Source organism: Anas platyrhynchos, chromosome Z, assembly GCF_047663525.1.
Source record: "Anas platyrhynchos isolate ZD024472 breed Pekin duck chromosome Z, IASCAAS_PekinDuck_T2T, whole genome shotgun sequence".
In the NCBI taxonomy this organism is placed as follows: Eukaryota; Metazoa; Chordata; class Aves; order Anseriformes; family Anatidae; genus Anas; species Anas platyrhynchos.
This window is the reverse complement of record NC_092621.1, coordinates 66075028-66084561: the sequence shown is the minus strand read 5'-3', so window position 1 is coordinate 66084561 and position 9534 is coordinate 66075028.

Below are 9534 nucleotides of genomic sequence, written 5' to 3'. Positions count from 1 at the left end.
TCTGCCACGAGATTTTCTGCTGAGTTCACTGATATTGATGTTAGTTTGGGCTGACAGTGGTGGTGGGTTCTGTGGCAAGGTTTGTTCAGTGGGAACAGCACTGGTAGTGCTTTCATGGCTTGCTCTCAGTAGAGTTAAAATAAGATCTTACAAACATTTTATGTTATTGCTTGGCATCATTCAGACTTTTTTTTTTTTTTTTTTTTTTTTTTCTTTCAGAAGAGGAAAAGGAAATGAGAAATTGAGCTACTTTGCCTCCTTTGTTTCTGTACTTTGGTAATTTGTCACTTAACCTTATCTCATCCAGTTGGCTCACAGTGATTCCCAGCTCGATCCTGTGTTTCCTACTGGCACATTACATTTAAAGAGCTGGAAAATGTTTTCCTGTACTTCAAAAACAACGATATTCCATTTAGCTTGCTACAAATGTGCTGATAGGAGCTAAAACTGTTCTTGGGCAAAATGTACAGAAAGTCAGAATGTGAGTTGACAAGCAAAGTTCAATCACATTAAAAAACAAGCAAACATCCACCAGTAGGCTGCAAACATAATCCCTGAGTGATTTTATTCAGCCTGTTGAACCTACCATTCAAATTTTAGAAGCAGACGTTTTAGAAAATCAGTCCTGAAGAACTTGGAAGCATAAATGAGTTTAGTTGCAGACCTTAAAAACTGGATATTAGTGAAACCAGTCCTAACTACAGGTAAGGATTATATGTAAACTGGTATAATTTAGCAAGTTGACAATGCTTCAGTCCTTTAGTTACTATACAAGTCTTAGAAGGTCCCACATATCCAAGGGCAGTACCAAAAACTGCCTAGCTGTTAATAAAAGGGCTTCACACACTCTTTTTCTTAAAGACCATCAGTACTTGGTAGCCTGGGGAACAGATGCAATGTCAGTTTCTGTTTGAAAGGTGGCAAGGAACCTACACAGAGCTCTGGCTTCTACATGACATAGATCTGGAAAAAACATGGAACTGTATAGTCATGGGACTATAAAATACGGGACTGTAAAGTCGTGCTTTCAACATTACCTCCTGGCCACTGAAAATGCCTATGCTTAAGTTTTGGTTAAGTCTTCATGAACGGAAAATCTGATACTTCTTTCACTGAAGCAAAATCCCCCACTGGCACAGGGGTACAGGATGGACCCAGGAAAGCAAGGGGTTGATAAGATATTGACATGTATGTGCCTTAATTAAATTATTTCTTGGAGGTTTTTAGGATGCTATGCAAACCTTCATGAAATTTATCTTTTTTTCTTTTTCCTTAACAATAGAATTCCATTACTACAAACTAACTTTGTTTTTATTACCCAAATCAGGTAGCTGATCATTACACAAGGAATTCAGGGAAGGTTCTCATCTGATTCAATGTTTCCTTCAGTGTCCCTGTCTGCCCACATGGTTAGTTTTGCTTCATCCTCAAAGGGATAGAGTTTCCTGAAGTCTGTATTTTTATATTACATCAAAGTGATCTCAAATAAGTGTTCTGTATCTGGAGAGATGCCACGCTCAACAAGACAGTAGGATCATACAACAGAAGCATCCAATTGGTGCATGAGTCCCACCAGGAAACAGAAATTACGAGCCTGGAAAACCCTCTCAAAAGTTGCCTGAGGACGTTCTGTAACCAAGAGTGACAGAAGGTGGGGACATTGTTTTTCATTCTGGATATTTCCTCATCAGTGAAAACTGTGTATTTTTTGCAGTCCCAACTGTCTGAGTCTCTGACCTTCACTCTGTCCTCCCTGAAAACTTTCACATGCTTTTTCTGCTTGCTTTTGAGCTATTTCCCCTTTTTATCCACCTTTTTCTTTGAAGGCAAACTTACTTCTTGTCTTTAGTGACTTAGTTCTAAGGCAAATTAAGATTTTTTAAATTTTAACTATGGTAGTGGCATGACCTTTGGAGACAGCTAGTCTGCTGTCCTATCAGTTTGTTCCGTCCTGCATTTATCTTGCTTGTTTAGGTTTTTAAATGTCTGCAGCAGGGACATTCTTTGGACAGAACATCTGTGTTCTCGCATGCTGTTCTTTGGCATCTTACCTGCTCCTCAGTCCGTCTCAGCTCCTGAGGTGTACAGAATATTATTGACACTAGATTCCTAAATCTATTGTTCTTAGAAGAATAAAACTTCTGCCATCTACAGTTCAGGGAAAATTGCTCCAGTCTTTATAGGATTGAGAAGAGAGCAGTGGCTATAGGGCTAGAATCTACCCGATAAGTCTTCAGGACAAGGAAAAAGATATTTGCAAAAGTCTGAGAAATATGTTACAAGTGACCAAAGGTATCTGAATTAGGTAGTTAAGACTACAAGGGTAGCAATAAAAAGTAGAAACTGAAACATGAGTACCTTTTAAAAGTCTTTCCATCTTTAGTAGCCTGGTACCTACAAGTGTGTTTTCACTAGTTACCAGACTCTTCACTGATGTGTCACTAAAGATACCCGATAACATTTCCAGAGTATCTGGTATACACTTCAGAAAGACAAGTGAGGACACCGAGGCAAGCTGAACTCAGCTCTCCTGAAACAGTCAATGGAAAGTATCTGCGGGTCCTCTAGTGTCTGCCATGTGTTATGGTCTGTGAAGCTGAGCTGAATGCCGGAGAGATTAGCCTCAGAAAGTTAACACAAAAGTGGCTACGATATGAAGATCCTTTCTACTTCACCTGGGAGACTATGGCCAAAGGAGGGGTGCTTACATATCCCCAGAGATCCAGCTGTGCTTAAATCCATAATTGTAAAGTTGTCTTGGTAGAGTGAGCTGTTGCTCAAACTGAAGCACAAAACGATGGGCATAAGTTGAAACACAGAAGTCCCAGCTGAATATGGGGTGGCACTTCTGTACTGTGAGGGTGACAGAGCACTGGGACAGCTTGCCCAGAGAGGCTGTGGGGTCTCCTTCTCTGGAGACATTCAAAACCCACCTGGATGCCATCCTGCGCAGCATGTGCTAGGTGATCCTGGTTGGCAGGGGGGCTGGATTAGATGATCTCCAGAGGTCCCCGACAACCTCAACCATTCTGTAATTGGGTGATTCTCTGATCCCTAATAGTGAAAAATGAAGGGTGTTTCTATCCCATACAGTTCACAGTAAGGATATATATGTTATGGATGTCTTGACATTTCTTATTAGAAATAAGAAAACATGTCTGGAGTCCTCCCAGAGCTATAGTTTCATTTCATTTCTTCCTGAGTGTGACCCTCTCAAATGTTGGTAGACTCTACTATTCTAATGAAAAGCTGTGTGTAGGGTGGTGGAGGTGGTAATGTATGCCCTGAGGTCCCTGGACAGTGACGCCAGGCCAGGAGAACTGGTGCTAACTTGCAGGTCCAGGGTGCACAACAGACATCAGCACGATCCAGACAAGTCTGGGGGATCCTCAACATTTCCAAAAGCTCAAGAAGAGACTCTTGTGCTTCATAGCTGGTGCTTTATAACACAGTTCTAGCAATCCAGCCCCAGGTACAGGGAAAAATCAGCTCATAGTTTTCTAAAGCCAAACTTTAACACAACACAGTCCTTATTCTGTTTCATTATTTTTTTCCTTCTTCTTGAGTTTCCTTAGTCCAGTTTATAGCCTCCATCTGTCTGTATCATCCACCATTTGAGTCCTGCAGTTGTATTCATGCCTGAAACCTGATTGCAACACTTCTCCCCGCAAATGGTTGTTTTGCTTGGTGAATTGGTTGGCTCACTTGTGGTCTAGACTTGCATAGTTTCTTTTCAAATTTACTTTTTTAAAGTATTCTCATTCTTTTAAAGAAAATTTCATAGAAAACTTTGGTCAGTATAATTGCACTGATGATATAGATTAAAACAACCTTAAGAAATAGCTACTCTTTGGCATCTAAAAGCTGCCATACTAGTCTGAGTCCCCAGTAAAATGGAACTGGCCCTTGCAGAGACATCTAGAGAAAAAATTTTATGTCAAAATCTGCATGAAAGGATGGTAAAACTTTGCTCTCCTCACTGGTGAAAACAATTATGAAAAGCCAGCTGAGTCGACATAAGTAGTGGGGGTCTCCAGTGCAAGCAAGGTGTTTGCCATGAGTAAAGAGTGGAGCAGCAAAAGGATGGCAGTTGTCAAGAGCACGGTTACAGGACATACCCTCTGCTTTTCTACGTGTGGTTATACAGATGTTTCTGATCAGTTCTGCTTCGACCAGCCAGGAGGTTTGCAGCTTTCTGAAAGGAAAGGCGGTAACTGAAGCTGACCAACAACAAGGTTATGCTACAGACTGTGGCATTACATTCAAATGTCCAACTAATTTCAACTTATCAAATCTGACATTGAAAGCAGTCTAAACATTGTAGTCCAAATAGGTTATTAGACTCTGTTTGCAGGCACACTTTGCAGTATGCATGGTGTTTATTCTTAAGATCAGGTTCTAAACTCCTTAAAAATATACCTGCTATTCCCATTCATGTTGCATTTCTCATGCATTACCGTAAGTCTAGAATCAACATGAAGCCAGAACCCTTTGAAGAATGCCAAACATATCTTATAAGTGAAACTTTTTTTTTTTTTTTTTTTTTTTTCCAATTGCATGTTTTCCCAGAAAACTTGAGTAAGTATTTGTAAATCCTTTCTTCTGAGGCTGGGAGAACCAAAACAATTACACAAATGAAAGCTGATAATTTTTAGTTTTGGATGTTTTACCAGTTTTAGTAAGTTGTTTGTTTGTTCCTATTCAACAGCATGATGGTGAAGGGAGCAAACACAGTAGAGGATAAAAAACAGAGGACTGAACTATTTCTACAATTTTGTCCTTGTGTTTCAAAAGTAATATCTTCTGCCATTTTTATTTTTTTTTCCATCCAAAGAAATATCATATTCAAAATTTCCCCCAATACATTGTCTCCTTAGATTTAATTTCACCTGTTTCTTAAAAGCTATTTCAGTGGAAGAGCGAGTATTATTATTACAGCACATATGATATTTTAATGGCAGAGCCCCATATGCAGCAGTTTTCTACTAGTCTCCACTTTCATGAGTTTTCTAAATCTAAAGAGTTATGGAGTTTCATACACAGAATAGAGAAATGCATTTGTAAAACACTTCGTTTTGCTGCAAACTTTTAACTAATTTTGGCCATTGCTTATGTTATGCCAAGTACATCTTCTTGTAGATGTGCTAATTTGCATAAAATTATACTAAATGATAAACTGCATTAAGACAGCTGATTACATTTTGAAAGTGGATTCATCTTACAGTAGCATAAAGAGCAGTCTGAAATATTTGTGTGACTACAGTAGTGACTAAAGTATTCAGAGAATCATAAAATCACAAAAAGGTTTGGGTTGGAAGGGACCTTAAAGACCATATGGTTTCAACCCCCTCCCATGGGCAAGGACACCTTCAACTACACCAAGTTGCTCAAAGCTGCATCCAACCTGCATATTTAGTGTAGAGATGTCAATTATTCAAGAAAGAAAGAAAGAAACAAACAAACAAAAAACAACACATTTATATAATTGCTGTTACCATATCTCTACAGTATTAGATACTGCAGTACAACAAGAACACCCCACTAATCAGCATGCCAAATATATTTTATACCCACTTTTAAACAGATATTTTCATGTGTGGTAAGACTTACCAAACACAGACCTTAAAATGGATTTACTTCCATTTTAACAAAAGACAATTGGCCTAAGTATAAATTCATGAGGAGTAGTCTGCTGGAGGCATTAATGCATGTGGGTTTTTTTTGTGTGTGTGTCACTGTCTGCTCATTCAACTTGAAATGATTGACCACTCTCTATCTGCAAGAGACATTTGAAAAACTGTTGTGCACATTTGGGAAAGAAATTGTCTGATCTGCTTTGTTTGCTCATGAATCAGTGAAGCCCAGCAGGTGGCAATATAAGCACTTCTCGTAATTTGAAATCATTAAACTCTTGTCATCCAATAGCATCATTATGATTTAGTCATTTATAGCTCTAGCTTGCATGGAAAATAAGCCTCAACACAGAAGGTGATTTTAGTCACTAAAATAATGCAAACTCCATGTGTGAGAGTCTGGCATTCTTTCCACCTCTGGATCTTTCTCGTGTCTTTGGGATTTACCAAGTACTATTACATTCATCTCGGGTTGAACAGGGTGTCTTGCAGCTGCTGGGAGCAGATTACGTCTAGAAACACACCTCAGATATACATATATATAATTTTTGAATGACTTTCTGAAAGTCGACAGAGTGAGCTCTGATCAGAGGGCTCTCCTGAAATGCTGGTCTAAGCATGTTTTACGTATGAGTCACATGAAGTAAATATTCTCATCTGGTTAAGGTTTCAGAACGTTTGCTCTATCTGCAATTAATCAGCCTCCTTCAAACACTCAGTATGACTTCAAGGTCAAGTCTCCTGATAGTTAACTGATTGCCAATTACTTTTGTACATGAACGTATACTGTTTAGAGATGAGTGAAAATACTTGAGATTGGAGCAGAATGGTTCACGCCTGAACCCACTCAAACAAAGAGCTCATGGAAAAAGAGCCGTGTAGGTTACAAAGTATATATTTAAGGAAGGTGTTTCTAGCTATAAGCTACTTTTTTTTTGAACTGACCTGAGTATCTGTATATGCTTGGAGAAATATATTGAGAAAGTGAGCCTAGAAGACATCAAGTTTTCTTCCGGGCTTCTGGGTACTGAGGTAACTGGAGATTCTCCCGGGGTGAAATTAAGAACTGAAAGTGCTGCAGAGCCGGTGGGAACTCTGCAAGAATCACTAAGAGATCTGACAGACTCTAATAACTGTAATGCTTTGCACTCCCATTGCACCTTCCATTCAGAGCTCTCCAAGTAGTTAAAACCCAGCTATTAGTTAAGGCTTACAGCCTCCGCCAGGCGAGTCTCATTAACACCATTTTAAAGCTGGGGAACTGATCACTGGAGTGCAGCGTTGCCAGTCAGCCCTGGGTTCACTCACTCTGACCTCCAAGAAAGGCACACCAGCTACGCCATTTGGTAGGAACTTGACATTTGCAAGAGACCTGATCTTCTGCACTATAGCAACCAATCTACAAATTAAAATTTGTAATTAATATTGAAAGATCATATTCTGAAGGTGGTGAGACACTGGAACAGGTTGCCCAAAGAAGCTGTGGATGCCTCATCCCTGGAGGTGCTCAAGATGAGGTTGGATGAGGCCCTGAGCAACCTGATCTAGTGGGTTGCGTCCCTGCCCTGTCTTTAAGGGCCTTTTCAACCCAAGCCGTTTCGTGATTCTATGATCCCAGTAACACCTTTGATGTTTTCTCTAATGTTGCAGGTAAGTAGGTCTTTGCATATGAGGTCTTGAACTGAGATTATGGAGACTAGAACTGGTTGCTTCTGCTCGCAGTGGTGCAGTTGCTTGAGAAGTGTGTTGGGGAGTGTGCTCAGCCACAGGACCCTTACTGCCCACTTGTACAGATATAATACCTGCTATTTATGTCATGCATCTGGAGCGAAAGATGTCTTCTACTGCAGACAAGCCACGTACAAATGAGAGACTAGTTTGCTCCAGGTATTAGTCCTGGCTACCAGGTGCCCTTACATCTCATGAAGAAATCCTCCAAAAATTTTCAAACCCACCATATGCCAGGGAAGACAGGAGATACCCTTATGTGATGGGAGAACCATTCAGAGGGTGCTATAAATACCCATATCTCACATGCTGCACAGCAATTTTCTCAGCATTTGGCCCTCAGCTCTCTGACACTATGCTTACCCCCTACTTGTAGAGCTGTTGGTGTGGGTTTGCTTGTTTGTTGTTTGTTTGCTTGTTTGTTTTTGGAAAAGAAAAAGAAAAGGGAGTGTCTCAGAGTCAGACAGAGGGTCCAGAGGAGGTAAGTGTCAGTCTGATGGCCAGGCTATGCCAGGAGGCCAGGAGAGGCCTCATGGCTTTAGGTTCAACGTGTCTCCTCAGGAGCAGCATCAGGCTGGCCATGACAACAGCAGAGGCCCTGTCAGTGAAAGAGAAGAGCATCTTTTTTTTTTTTTTTTTTTTTTTTTTTCTGTTGTGCTGTCTGACAGCCAAGCACGGGGATAGACCACAGCCTGACAAGCCAAACCCTCCTGCCAGCACTGCGTCACGTCACGGTGTTACTCATGGTCGGTGACTCCCCGGCCTCAGGGCCCGGCCTTCAGATGCGGCCCCCACGTGGAAGAAAATCATCAGGACTCTGGCCCACCATCACCATCTGGGTTTGATGAAAACCACCCAGATTCGAGGCCACCCAGCCAGCGCAGGGCACGGACACGTCCCTCAGCCCAGCTCTGCGGTGCCAGGCGGGCCCACAGCCCCCCGGAGCCCCGCTTGGGTGAGGGCGCAGCACCGCAAACACTTGTTCCAGCCCGGGTGAAGAGGAGGCGGGTGGCAAAACGAGCACGTTTGGGGGGCGCCGGGCGGGGTGTGGGAACTGTCAGCAGCTTCCAATGCTTTCCCACATCACTCCTCCCTGCTGCGTACCACCCACAGGCTGCACGGAGGGGCTCGCTCTCCTCGCTGCAGCTTCCCATGCCCATTACGGCGAATGCCGCCCCGCAGCCAGGCTCCCCAAAGCCCAAGGCCATGCTCACAGCAGCAGCGATGGCTGCTGTTGTGCATGGAGCCTCACGGCAGCCCTCGGAGGCATCCATCCCCTGCCACAGCCCTGGCGCAGTTCCCACACTTGGGGGACTGCGCAGCGAGCAGCCGTAAGGGACCAGATGCACGTCTCCGGGAGAGATTCAGCTTCCTGAGTTTTGAAATGTATTGCAGAACCACAGAGCCCACCAGTTGCCCTTCCTAACAAGAGGAAATGCAAGTCACGCTCATCAGAGTACAGTCATAAGGCTGACATTTCTTGGTGCCCCGCACAGCCACATTTGTGTTTTTTGGTTTTTTTTTTTTTTTCTAAAAATAGTTGTTTACTGGGAAAAAAAAAAAAAAAAAGAATACTAGTAATACAGGCAAGGAGGTGAGCCTTTTGAATTGTAGCATGCACTGATTTTATCTCCTTTTACATTCTTTGAGCTCCATCCACATCTTTCCTCCCTGTCCTCCCTCCCTCACTCCCTCCTATTTTCATTTATTATCTATCTATCTGACCATGTCTCTGTTAGCTTGCTTTAAGTGTCAGCTGACACATTCTAAACGTTGCCAAATCTTGATGGGGAAAGTTTCTGTATAAGCATTGTATACGCTCTACCACAGACTTGGAATTTTTGAGGACCAGAAACTTGGTGGAATATCATATTTGAGGAAAGGAAAGGAAAGGAAAGGAAAGGAAAGGAAAGGAAAGGAAAGGAAAGGAAAGGAAAGGAAAGGAAAGGAAAGGAAAGGAAAGGAAAGGAAAGGAAAGGAAAGGAAAGGAAAGGAAAGGAAAGGAAAGGAAAGGAAAGGAAAGGAAAGGAAAGGAAAGGAAAGGAAAGGAAAGGAAAGGAAAGGAAAGGAAAGGAAAGGAAAGGAAAGGAAAGGAAAGGAAAGGAAAGGAAAGGAAAGGAAAGGAAAGGAAAAGAAAAGAAAAGAAAAGAAAAGAAAAGAAAAGAAAAGAAAA